This window comes from Monodelphis domestica, chromosome Y (genome assembly GCF_027887165.1).
Source record: "Monodelphis domestica isolate mMonDom1 chromosome Y, mMonDom1.pri, whole genome shotgun sequence".
NCBI classification, from domain to species: Eukaryota; Metazoa; Chordata; class Mammalia; order Didelphimorphia; family Didelphidae; genus Monodelphis; species Monodelphis domestica.
Window position 1 is genome coordinate 2,029,920 of NC_077236.1, and position 12,828 is coordinate 2,042,747.

At 40.6% G+C, this 12,828-nt stretch overlaps 1 long non-coding RNA gene across 1 annotated transcript; it reads left to right on the plus strand.

Moving 5' to 3' along the window:
• Positions 1 to 530: 530 nt before the first annotated feature.
• On the plus strand, positions 531 to 11,123 carry LOC130456231 (uncharacterized). Its single transcript, XR_008914827.1, has 2 exons — positions 531 to 804; positions 10,899 to 11,123. It is a non-coding gene; the product is annotated as an uncharacterized LOC130456231 (long non-coding RNA).
• The last annotated feature ends 1,705 nt before the right edge of the window (positions 11,124 to 12,828 follow it).

Below are 12,828 nucleotides of genomic sequence, written 5' to 3' on the forward strand. Positions count from 1 at the left end.
TCTGTGGTAAGTGATAAGTGGATAACACATAGGTCATGCACAGTTGTGTGATCAGGGATAAGTGGATAAAATTCAGGGGTTATTGACTTTCACAGATACCTAATTAGTTATCCATAGTTAGCAATGTGTTACTTTGCATTCCATTGTGATCTCTTTGTTTGTCCTTATCTTCCTTTGTTTCCTGATCTTCCTTTCTCAGGCTTAGTTTAATTGGATTTTATCCTACCTCCTGCATGAGCAGCTTGGGGTCCTGTAGGGACTCTGTCAGTGCCCTAAAGCATGAATAAATGAATTAATCTCCTTTATGTACTTCCCATTCCACTTTATTTACCCTTTTGTATTAGATCTAAAAATAGAGCTAACTTAAGGGCTTTTGCCTCACTCGAAGTATGAGTTAAGTAATTTTTCATCGTTCAGTAAGGAGTTTTACAACTTTACCTTCCCCTAAAGTATGCCTAAGTATGGGTGAAGTAATTTGAAAGTTCCCAATACATTCCTGCTTAAGTACCTTCATTTTTTAACCTGGGGAATATCGCTAACCAAATGTTCTAAGGTAGATTCTGAGAGATTTTAAGATTCATAGTGCATACCGGTTGATTAGTGTTTTTTCCTCATTATTGATCATCCCTTTCATCAGGATGTATTTACCTTCCCTGTTGCTTTTAACCAGGTCTAGTTTGACTTTGTCAAATACGGTGACTGCAACTCCTGCCTTGGCAGGAGTTGTCCCATCACTCGAGGGAACTGACAAAGGATGGTCGGGGCAGAGTCTGAGGAGGCTTACTTCTCTTGTGGCCAAAGAAGGTAAGGCTCTCTCTACCAGAGATGGGGCAATCTGTTTCCTCTCAAACCTGTTAGGTTCGACTCTTAATGTCCTTGATTGAAAAGGGAGGAAGTAAGGTCTCTAAAGCTAAACTCAAAGCTTTGTTAAAGTGATTCAGACAGCTTATCCAGAATTCCCGCCAATGGGGGTTTTTGAGGTTAAGCAATGGGACCTGATAGGACAAAAGACTGAAAGAATATAAGAATGAGGGAAAACAGGTCAGGCAAACAATATTTAACATGTGGTCGGTCATGAGAATGATCTTGGCTGATTTACCTTTCCAAACTTCTAGTTCTGGGGAGAAAGGACCTTTGCAAACTCAGGAATCAAAACAGCAGGCTTTGAAACCGGGCACTCCTGAGGCATCAGAGAATGCTGTGAGGGAGGCCGGAAAATGGCCAAACTTGAGGGCCTAACAAGTTGACCTGTCAGAACCGTAAATATACCAAATCCTAGCAGGAAGGCCTAATGAGCTGGTCAGCCTTGAGAAACTTGTCAGAACCGTAAATATGCCAAACCTCCAGCTGCAGTAGGTACCTGATAAAGGCCAGGAGGACCCCAACAAATATGTCAAACAACAGGCCAGGAAGACCCCAATAATATAGAATTGTCAAAGCTCCAAGAATAGTAGGAAGCAGATAAGGGCCATACGTGCAGGCAAAATTCCAAGGATGGTATATAGTAGATAAGGTGCCTACAGAAAAGTATAAAAAGCCCAGCCTGTCAGAAGCAACTCGGAACTCTGATGATAGAGCTTCCCACTGATGCGAGTATCAGTTCAATAAATGGCCTTTCTCTGCCAGTTTGCATTGTTCGTGGACTTCCATGGTGGTGGGTGAAATCCTGGACCTTAACATTTGGGGGATCGCCGGTACCCCTCCACCTTGGAACCCCCCGGACAGGAGGGCCTAAGGCACTGCCTTGGACCGGACCTTCAGGTGAGCTGAGTGTTGTGTGGCTGTGGGTGTGAATGGTGACCGAATGTGTATGGGGGAGACGACGACCCCTGATGGACATATGGCTCAGTGGGGCATTCGTTCTTGCGGTTTAAACAAGAGCCCCTATGCTAAGCCACAGGGCCCGCCTTTTTCTAAGGCAAGAGGCTTTGCCTCGCGGCATTGGTCTGACCCTCCCACCTGTTTCTGAGTGCGAACTCCAGATGGCTGCATTTCTGAACTTTCGCGAGAAAGTCAGTCAGTTAATGGAGGAAGCGTTTGTGGTCAGGGGAGGGGAAGGATACGGTCCAGGGCAGGTGCCGAGATCGGAACTTTCAGGTGGTTAGAGGCCCCTGGGGCAGAGGTCTGTCTCTGTCGCACGGAGTTCGAGTCTCCGTCTAGTTGTCAGGCCCTGAGCACGAGATTCCGTGTCTCTGTCAGGTACCCTGGCACTTTTGGGACAGGGTTTGAATCCCTGTCTAGTGTGGGGAAAGGGGTTTTTTCAGTCCCCTTTTTGGGAAGATATTGCACCCCTAGGAGAGACTGGGGGACGCCCCACGATCTCTAGGTGATTTTTAGACACACTGAGGGTTTTTTGCCACACGGAGGGATTGGGTGGCCAGCCGCCGGCTGCTTGCCCCTGACAGATAGCCGGAGATAGCCGAAGGACTCCGGTAGAAGCCGAAGGACTCTGGAGGCAGCCGAAGGGAGCTGGCCACTGATGAGTAATTGCAGGTATCAGGTTTCTTTCTTTACTGCAAAGGAAGCCGAAGCAATGGGAAAAAAAAAAAGCCGAAGGTCAGGCTGCCTTGGGCAGTGGTTAACCCTTTCCTTGCAACTTCTTGGTCTCAATAATAGAAAACCAGTCTGTTTGTCAAACAGCTTGCTTAAGTGTTTTATGGTCCTTACAAGTTCATGCCAAGAAATGAGATCTTAAGATAAGCTCCTAGGATTGGAGCAGTTTACGTGTCTGTGTCTCTGTTATTTGTCTTCTGGCTTTTGCTGTTTGTCTCGTGTGTCTTTCTGTATTTAGACGCAGGTATGTGGATGTGTCGGAGAGGGTGTCCTATAGGGTTCTTTGAGTCTTTGTTGTGGCTGGATTAAAAAAAAAGGGGGGGGGAGTTTGGGATGCAGGGTCACAAAGGAGAATAGATTTTGCACCCCTGCTCCCTCTGCCTGCGTTCCAACAGGCAGGCTATGATGAAGTAACAACACTGTTCCTGATCCTGGAAGCAGGCTTCAGGGCTAGAGAGAGAGTGCAATTGTCTGTTCGATGATTTTTCTCTCCTTCTTCCTTTGGATGGGCCCCCAAAGGAGCGGAAGAGAGAAAATTTTCTGAGCAGAAAAGGGAGATTCTTACTCCACAGTTAGAAACTTTCTCTTAAGATTAATTCTCAAACTGGGAGGATTGATAATGATTTTGATATGGTACAAATGTAATTTCATGTATTACTGTTTGCCAGTTAAATGTGAAATGTTGCCAGATTTTTATTGAGCACAAAAACTCATGGTTAGGGGTTTGTTTTGTTAGGTCTTGCAATGCATAATGATTTCAGTGAATTTGAGAATTGTGTAAATGTGATTGATAGCAAGTCTGATGCAGAGAGGAAAGTTTATTCTGTATGGACAGAAATCGTACTGACTACTTTATAGATGTAAAAGTCATTCAGAGAAACTTGTGTTGTTGAAAAGAACTTATTCTAGAATTTGAATTTGGGAATCCTTCAAATCACATTTATTTTAATGGCAGCAAGAAATTATATTACACACACAAGAAGTTTTTTAAAGTGGTTAATCTGTGCATGGGATTAATGAGATAAGTGCTAAGAATTTATGTTTTACAAAAGAGGAAATTTTTAAATGATGTTGTTTTTAATCAAGGTTATATGTATTGTTTTTAAACGTGCAAAATGCATAGGAAGGAATTTGTAATCTAGAAATGAACATGTATGTATTCAGATACCAAATGCTGGAACTGAGTAATGCTGAGTGAATGCTAAATATGTATGCATTATATTATGAAGAGGATTAAGTTTTCCACCTAAATAGGTTAAGGGTATATGACATACAACCTGTATGCCCTTAACAAGATAAATTCAACCAGCCCTGTAATCGAGAGGGCTTTTCATGAGGATTAAATACAGTCTAGCTTCAGGTATATCAGAGAGGTCAGGCTGGAACTCCAGGTAACATGTAGCTAACTAGGGAAAGGTGATTAAGTACATGTGAAAGGAAATAACTTCATATCTTATAATCTAGCTAGATAAGTTAATAATTGGATTTTGGGGTATCTGGATTCATTTTATGAAGTGCTCCATTTCAATGAGAGTAATGAATAGAGATACTAGTTGATATTAAGATACAACAAATTATAAATTGGAATTTAATCAAGTATGTAGCAATATTTTGAGCTACAAGAAAACTAAACAGGAGGATCTAAATGCTTTGTACTTCAGTTTGGTTACACACTGAAAGATTGCTAGAGAACTTAATCACAGTTATTTGGAAGTTGGGAAGTTCAAACTAAAAATTTACTGAAAGTAAATTATTATGAAAGAAGTTTGATAAATTCAAAATTTTAAATTGAAGTACGCTCACTTGTTAAAGAAGGATGGGACAAGGCTGTTAAGTAATAAATCTAAATTGAGCCAAGGAGCCTTCGGATAACTTGCTCAGAAACTATTAACCCCTTCCTTGCACACAGGAAGGAGAAGGAAGTGCTTATAATTATTCTACACTGATACTTATGATCTGACATAGGGGCTTCAAAGAGTTAACAACCGCTGTGTGATAGAACTTAAAGATGAGTATATCTTAATTGTAGAAACGGAGGTTTTAAGGTGCTCAAGCAAGCAAATATTGCCAGCCCTGGCTGACCAAAAAAAAGCTTGTTTGCAGCTGTGGAATCTCACTACAAACATTCCAGGTCCAGAATGATAAAATGATTTAAGTGATATGTAATTGATAAAGTTACCTCATACGAGTTCTGGGGATTGTTGGTTGATATTTTGGTTACATTTTTAATCTGTATTAGGATATATGTGGCAATCAATAGCCAAAGAATAGGTAGGGTGTTAAAAATGACATATATGTGAAATGCTTGCTCAGAAATTTATGATTATTATGTGAATGGCTGCTAAAATGTGTTTAAGTATTATTTGGATGTAAACAAAACCTTATTGTAAACCTGACTCTACCATATATTTTGTTACCTCAGTCTACCAATTTGTGCTCTGAACTGAAATTTATGGTTGAGCTCTATGCTAAAGACAGTTCAATGATGTCATCTTTTAAATCAGAATTCTTTTGGGTTACCGATTAGCAGTTGAAGTGATACCAGGGGGCTGGTTGTTTGACTTATGATGGAAAAAGCAGGTTAGAGAAAGTGGGGAGGTATGTTGGGTTTGAATTTGGTAGGAGGGAACTTTGATTTAGAGTCCATAAAGCTTTAGTATGTGGGTTTGTAAAGGAAGGATGGACGGTGTGTTCTGCTTTTAAGCAGAGGGTTTTGAAGAAACAGAAAGGGAGAGAGAAGGTGAAAGGGAACAGATGAATGTTCTGCTCTCACAATTGGCTCTTTAACTTAGGGATAATATATAAAGTAATGTATGTGGGAAAATCACACACGATTCTTTAATTTCTCTGGACAGTTACCCTGAAGTGATTTCTGCATGACCTTGTCTTAGTCTTTCAGATGGCCTAGGTCCAGGAGATGATACAACCCTGGTTTATAGGGAACCACTTAATTCAGCACTCATGTGACTACACCTGATGTGTAAATACATGAAAATAATTGAGTGATCAGCCTTGTAGGGATATTAAAGGCTTGTTTGGGGGTGTGGAGATTTGTTCCTGGATTGCTGATAAGCAAATTTCTCTCAGCTGAAATGGGGGAAAACTTGTCTTTTAAGGAAAAAGAAGGCTTCTGGGACCCAGTGGCAAGTGCTCTAAGGAGAGGAAGTCCTAGGATGGTTATAGAGAAGGCAGCCCAAGGCTCACTTTGGACTGAATTTTCCTGACCATCCTCGAGTGAAACAACAATGGTAAGTGACAGCCTTGCTTGGTGTGTCTTTTGTGACTTGGAGATATTTCCCTTTCAGGGCCTTCTTCCTTCGTGACAATTCCCATGATCAGCATATAATGCAAATGGTGATATTAAAGTTTCCATTTCCTCAAACAACCCTAATAATTGGGAATTCTCAAATTGTTAGGAACATGCTTTGAGAAATAGGTGGAGTTTATTCCTAGATGGCATGTATTTGTAGCCTTAATTTACCACAGTTGAGGTTTGGTTCTTGAGATTGGAAAGATAGCTCACAAAAAAAGATAGCTGGTTTCCCCAGCCTCTGGGTAAGGAAATGCATCGGTAAGATATTGTTACTCCAGTGTTTATAGACGTCATAGTTAATGTGTATTTTGCAATAGGATATTCTTTAACAGAAACGTCACCTACCAACTCTGCAAACAACTCAGGAAGGGATCTGTTCCTGTCAGAAGATGATTTCTGAAGATGAAGTCTGTTGGTTAAGATACCCAAATGCAAATGTGTGATGTTCATTGCTATTGTATTAATGTCCTGTTCCTATCTGCTATTTGCCCCAGTACCCTTCTCTCTTAGGGGCTGACTTCCCCTTGTGACCGGTCTGCCAATTGAGGGAAGGAGTGTCAGGACACCCTTCAGATCTCCAGGCAGTTCTCTACCGACCTGGGACCCTGGAATCCACTGAGGATGCGCCCCTAAAGACACTGTCTGCAGCCTTCACTCCCCCTCGTATTCCCCTCCCTCTCTCTCCTACACATAGGTAGGGACAGCTCTACACCCATGCTCAGCACTGAAGAAACTACAGAAGATCTGGACCTCCGCCCTTTTCCCCTTAGACATTTGGAGAGGGGAGAGGAGGGGATGGGATGGCAGGGGGCACTGAACCAGGTGGGGCCTGAGACTCTGGCCCTCCGGGAGGCTGTGTGGTTCCCCTCTGGATGGCTGGGCTGGCCAGATGGCACGACTCACCAGAAGCAGTGGGGAGACAGCTAGCAAAAGGAATACATGACCCACTCGATTCCATTACTTCACTTTCTCCCTGGCCTCTTGGTTTCCCCCTCCCTTGTCACAGAGTATCCCTCAACTGGGAAATACCTTATCCCACCTGCAGGAGCTCACTGGCTGTGCCCCCGTTCTGGCCTACAGCCCTGTGTCTCCCCTAGCTCCCTCACTGCCCGCTGCACCCCCTCACAATAGTACCCTGAGTGACCTGCTATGCCAAGCAGGACCTCCTCTTCCTTAAGGAGGGGGCCTCTGTGCAGCCTTGGGCGAGGAGTGCTGCTTCTATGTTAACCACTCAGGGATTATTAGGGACTCCCTGAGCAAGCTATGAGAAGGTCTAGAAACCCTGACTGAAGGAGGGGGAAACTGCCGGCCCCTGATATGCGACCTTTTCTCCCTAGTCATGTCCCTCAGAGGACCCCTCATAATCTTAACCCCACTCTTGACATTTGGCCCCTGTATCTTTAACCGCCTTTTCGGTTCATAAAAGACTGACTAGATGCCATCCAGGTGCTGGCCGTTCGACAACAGTACAGACCCCTAGCCGAGAGCCACGAGCTGCCCCAGTGGGTGGGCCTAACCACTGCCCCCTAAAAGAAAAAGGAGTTGGGAATGAGGGAGGCCGGAAAATGGCCAAACTTGAGGGCCTAACAAGCTGACCTGTCAGAACGGTAAATATACCAAATCCTAGCAGGAAGGCCTAATGAGCTGGTCAGCCTTGAGAAACTTGTCAGAACCGTAAATATGCCAAACCTCCAGCTGCAGTAGGTACCAGATAAAGGCCAGGAGGACCCCAACAAATATGTCAAACAACAGGCCAGGGGGACCCCAATAATATAGAATTGTCAAAGCTCCAAGAATAGTAGGAAGCAGATAAGGGCCATATGTGCAGGCAAAATTCCAAGGATGGTAAGGTACCTACAGAAAAGTATAAAAAGCCCAGCCTGTCAGAAGCAACTCGGAACTCTGAGGATAGAGGTTCCCACTGATGCGCGTATCAGTTCAATAAATGGCCTTTCTCTGCCAGTTTGCATTGTTCGTGGACTTCCATGGTGGTGGGTGAAATCCTGGACCTTAACAGCTGAAGTAGGGGAAGAGGAGGAGAGTCGCCCATTCTCTAGGGAGCCTCCAATGGTTCAGGGGCCACAACTCAGAAGGGAGTGACACAAAAGAGTCATTTACAACTCCAAAGCTTTACCCTCCCTTAGACAATGGGGCATGCCACTCTCCCCCTCCTCCAGACTATCCGTCCCTTTCACTAACCTCTCTCTTGGCCACCCCTCCCCCCAAATTCATGGAGTTCTCTTCCCTTCTGCAGTAAAAGAGGAAGCAGGATATTTAGCTTTCCCTGTATTACCAAGGGAAAATCAAAATGTCACATCTACAATAGAAGTAAAAGGCAGGTAAAAAATGCTTCTCCAACAGGAATTAAGATTTAATTTGGAAGCTGCAAAGGTTAATTCACTAAGGCCTAAGAAAGAGGCACTGAAATCCAGCCTTCTAAACAAATGCAAATCAGACTATATGTTAATCAGGTTCTTGTCACTTCAATTTACTGAGTTAGGCAAAGACAGCTATTTACATAGCCAGATTATTCATCTCAAGCAAATCTAAGTTTATTGCAAAAAAATTTTCTTCATTTAAAAAATTACTTCCTTCTAAATTCATGCAAGGATCAAACTAAAAATCATAAGGAAATTCATATGCCAAATCAGAAGGTAAGCAGGTAAACTGTGAAGGCTTAACAGGCCATTGTTATGAGGAATTTAAATGCAATTCACCTGAGTAGGAAGACACTTTAAGTATCAGAATCAATTTGCAACAGAGATAATTTCTAAACACCTTTGCTAATAAAACCACAGGTCTAAGCAAAATTAATAACTTAATGAAACAATTCTGAGACACTTTAAAAATTCAGAAAAGCCTAGTTTGAAAAGATATTTTGCGATTCTGTAGTCAAACAGTAAAAGATTTTTTTTTTTTTTATCAGCAAACCTCTACACTCTTTTAGCATTGAAAAAGGGATCTAGGAAGTCCTTTGGTTGAGGTTCTGCCAGGTAAAGGAAGGAGGAAAAATCTGACTTTACAAAGATAATTACAACAGGATGAAATCACAGTGAAATAAAATTTAAGAATTTAAATTGTTCTAATTTAGGTTGGACATGGCAAAATTATAAAGGAATGTCTGATTATATTTCGTGATAGAGAAAGTTAGAAGAGTTAAAAATCTTTCTCTGACTTTTGTGATATCCTACAGAATATTGGGACAAGAGATGTTTTATTTACAATGAAATTTTGGTATAAATTACAATGTAGTTAAGGTGCAAACAGGAATTTTTAAGGTTTGGGCTTAGATATGAAGCTGCATGGATTTTTTTCTCTCAGCCATGTGACTTACCTTTAAACATAAGGTGACCTAGCAACCTAGAGGGTAGCATCCCTGCCACTGACGTTACAAGTTTTTATCACAAACACTGTAATTGGCTAGAAGGAAAATTCAATACTAAGATATGACAAGCATAAATTGGAATATGATTTAAAGGAATTTCTAATAGTTTCAAATTTTAACTATGGAGGAATTATTAAAAATTTTTAAAACACGACATAAGAGCAGCAAAGATAAAAAAAAATTAGTAGAGATTATTTAAAGAACCTGAATGAAGTTCAAAAACGTTATATAAAGTACATATTACTGCAACTTTATCCAAAAAGCAAATGATTTATACCTAGTATAGTTTCAATTATAAAAATAAGACAAATTCTCAGCAGAGTGGAAGCATGGTTGGAAGGATTCAATCTGTTAACCAGTAGTTAATTATTAAGGTTATCCAGTAATTTGTTAATCAGTCCAGTGACTTATTAATGATTTAAAATGGGCAATACTGCCACTTACTCAAATTACAGATATTGAAGCTGATCATGATAGTAAGATGAGACCTATGATAATAATGCAAATTTAAATGTTACTTGCACAATGTGATCTATTTTTGCAGTAAAATTTTGCAAAGTTGATATATAAAACTAATAATTCTAGACACAGTATCAAGATATTTTCAGTTATGAAGCTAACTGTTATAGTTTAGAAATAATAACACCTGTACAACCACTTGATAATGCTGCATATACTTTTACAGCATAAGACCGAACTGTAATATTAATGATTGCACAATATGAATTTTTTTTAAACCCTTACCTTCTGTCTTGGAGTCAATACTGTGTATTGGCTCCAAGGCAGAAGAGTGGTAAGGGCTAGGCAATGGGAGTTAAGTGACTTGCCCAGGGTCACACAGCTGGGAAGTGTCTGAGGCCAGATTTTAACCTAGGACCTCCCATCTCTAAGCCTGGCTCTCAATCCACTGAACTACCCGGCTGCCCCGATAATATGAATTTTGGAAAAAGCAAAAATTGTATACAGATAGACAAATACTTAAGATCACAGCACAAATGGGTAAAATCATACGTGATTTATGGTATGATGGTTTTATGATTATTGGTTTAAAAAAGCAAATGTTTATGCATCCATGCATTCTGTTTTGCAAAGTCAAACAAAACTAGCTGTGAAACTGCTTGCTTTGAGCAGATGGCTGCTAGCATTCTCTGCTACAACAGAGGGCCTCATCTATTGTACATCTATATCCTGTATAAGCAAATGATATTCCTTGCCAATGCAAAATGTTGTGGATTATTTTCAGCTCTGAAAGGTATCCACTGCAGATTTTGGAACAAAGGATGCATTCCAACATGCTCCTGAAATAAAAAAGGTTAATCATGGCAAGGTGATGGGAGATACTTACTCTCCTGGTTTATGGATTTAAGCTCAAAATGAAGAAGTGAGCAAAAGTGATTACAGAACTTGTAAAGAACTGTGCACAGTTGCCTATTACAAACATCTTGGGATAGCAGTGCTTTTAACAGCAATAGATGGGCTGAATCGAATAGCTCATGGCTTAAATGCAAGCTATGGCAAAAAGAGCTCCAAGGAATTTATAAGCCCTAAGGTTCAAAACTGAAGGTATATATGTTCAGTTACTTTCTAACTTTATAAGACCCAATGAGGCTTTCATTTAGGGTCGAGATTTTCTGTTTATTTTCTCAGATACGTGAAGTCTATGGAGGATGACCCAAAGCATCTGATGGCAAGAAAATCTGCTCAGAAAAAGGACAGACTGCAGAGGTGTCTGGCACAGGACACCAGAAAAACAGCACATGCACTGTAAAGGCAACAACACGGCCTCATAGGCAGGTCTAACACACTATCCACAGAAATGTACTTATATGAAAAACAATTTAACTACAGAAGAATATCATTGAGTCACTGACAGATATTCTGTTCTATGAATATATGAGTATTTGTTATAAGATCTAACTTTATCACATGACTGAAAAATTTGAATGATATTGGTACAATATGTAACTTGCAATCCTTTTATTGGAATTGTTCCATGTTATACGAATTTGATCGAATACTGAATGGTACAATTGGGAAGGTGATGACAGTACAATAAATACTGTCCAACTGCAGCACAAATTGTTGCTATCATCCATAACATATATATGATTATTGTCTAAAAGGGTCCATTATCTTTGCAAACAACGTGTCTTTATTAGAATCAGACTTATCTAAAAGTCAATTTTGTTAAGCTATGGCATTCCAACTTTCATAAGAAAAAAAGGTGGATATGGTATCACTAACCACTTATCTCTTCTACACCCCAGAAGGAATATAAGTTAAAGCTATGCAATAACAAATGGAATGTCATGATAAAGATTACATTGTATGATATACCTGATTTGGGTTGAATATCAACAAGAGATTAAGACTGTATAAGGGACCCAAGGGGATGATAACATTGGGTCGAGGTCTTGTTTGTATGTTCACAGACAGTGAAAACATCTGGTCACCCACCTGGTCATGCCAGCTGACACAGACCAGGAAGAGAAGCAGATGAACGCTGTTGACATCAGCTAACTACATGCCAGCCACAGTCCAGGCACACTGGAAGGACACTTCACTGGTGACTAATATCACTCCAGAAGAATGACATTACACTATTAGTGACCTTTGCTATTAGGCTACTGTGGGACACTTGTCATGCTGACACCCACTGACATATTTTACCCAAAACGATATCAAGTATGTTAACTCATATGGACTAAAACACACTCATGTCTCTCTAAGACACCAGATATATCCCACACTCCAAAGACTTTACTATGGCATCGACACGAAATAGCTACAATTGTTTAGCTACTAATGTATACCTTGCATTTTGTATGTCTATGATACTGTCAAAAGAAATTTAATTTGTATGCATTGTAAAACTACCACTTGTATTGTAAGAAATGCTACTATCAACAAGGGTATAGACGTTGGTATGACTCTCCAAAGAGTAGGAGACAGAAAACTTTCATTCATAGCATAGATCTGATACCTCTGACAACAAAAATGAGGTGCTAAGCAGAAGATGCTGCACAGGAATGTTTAATGGACAGATAAGCCTGATGTTTATGAGCGAGCAGGCAAAATGCACTCTGAAAATCTTTAATCAGGAATCTAAGTTATTGAAAAAGATCATTTATATCCAGGCAAAGATTATGTTCCTGACAATACCTAGGTGGACGTTATGTGCCGACCACCATGGGTGTAGTTAAGTGTTAATACCATTGTTAACCATTACTCCTGAAACGCTGTCTTTTTGGGTAATATCTTTATGGAAACAGTTTCTTGCTCTCTCCCAACAGTCCCAGAATTCAGGCAGGCCTCTGGATTCGGGGTCTATTGGCTTTCATATACTGGAAGATGTTCTGGTATATGAAAGTAAGACCTCAGTAGCAAACTGAGGACTCTAGGTTTGACAATTTCTGTGGATGCGCAGTCAATGTCTCTCCTAGGTGGAACAAGCAGTTCATGTTTTTCCAATTGCTCAAGTCTAGTTTTAGTTGTTTGGAGAGTGTTTTGTCGCTGTGTTCATATAGTTCCTGTGTTTGTCTCGGGAGATAGATTCCTAGATATTTTATTTTGTCTA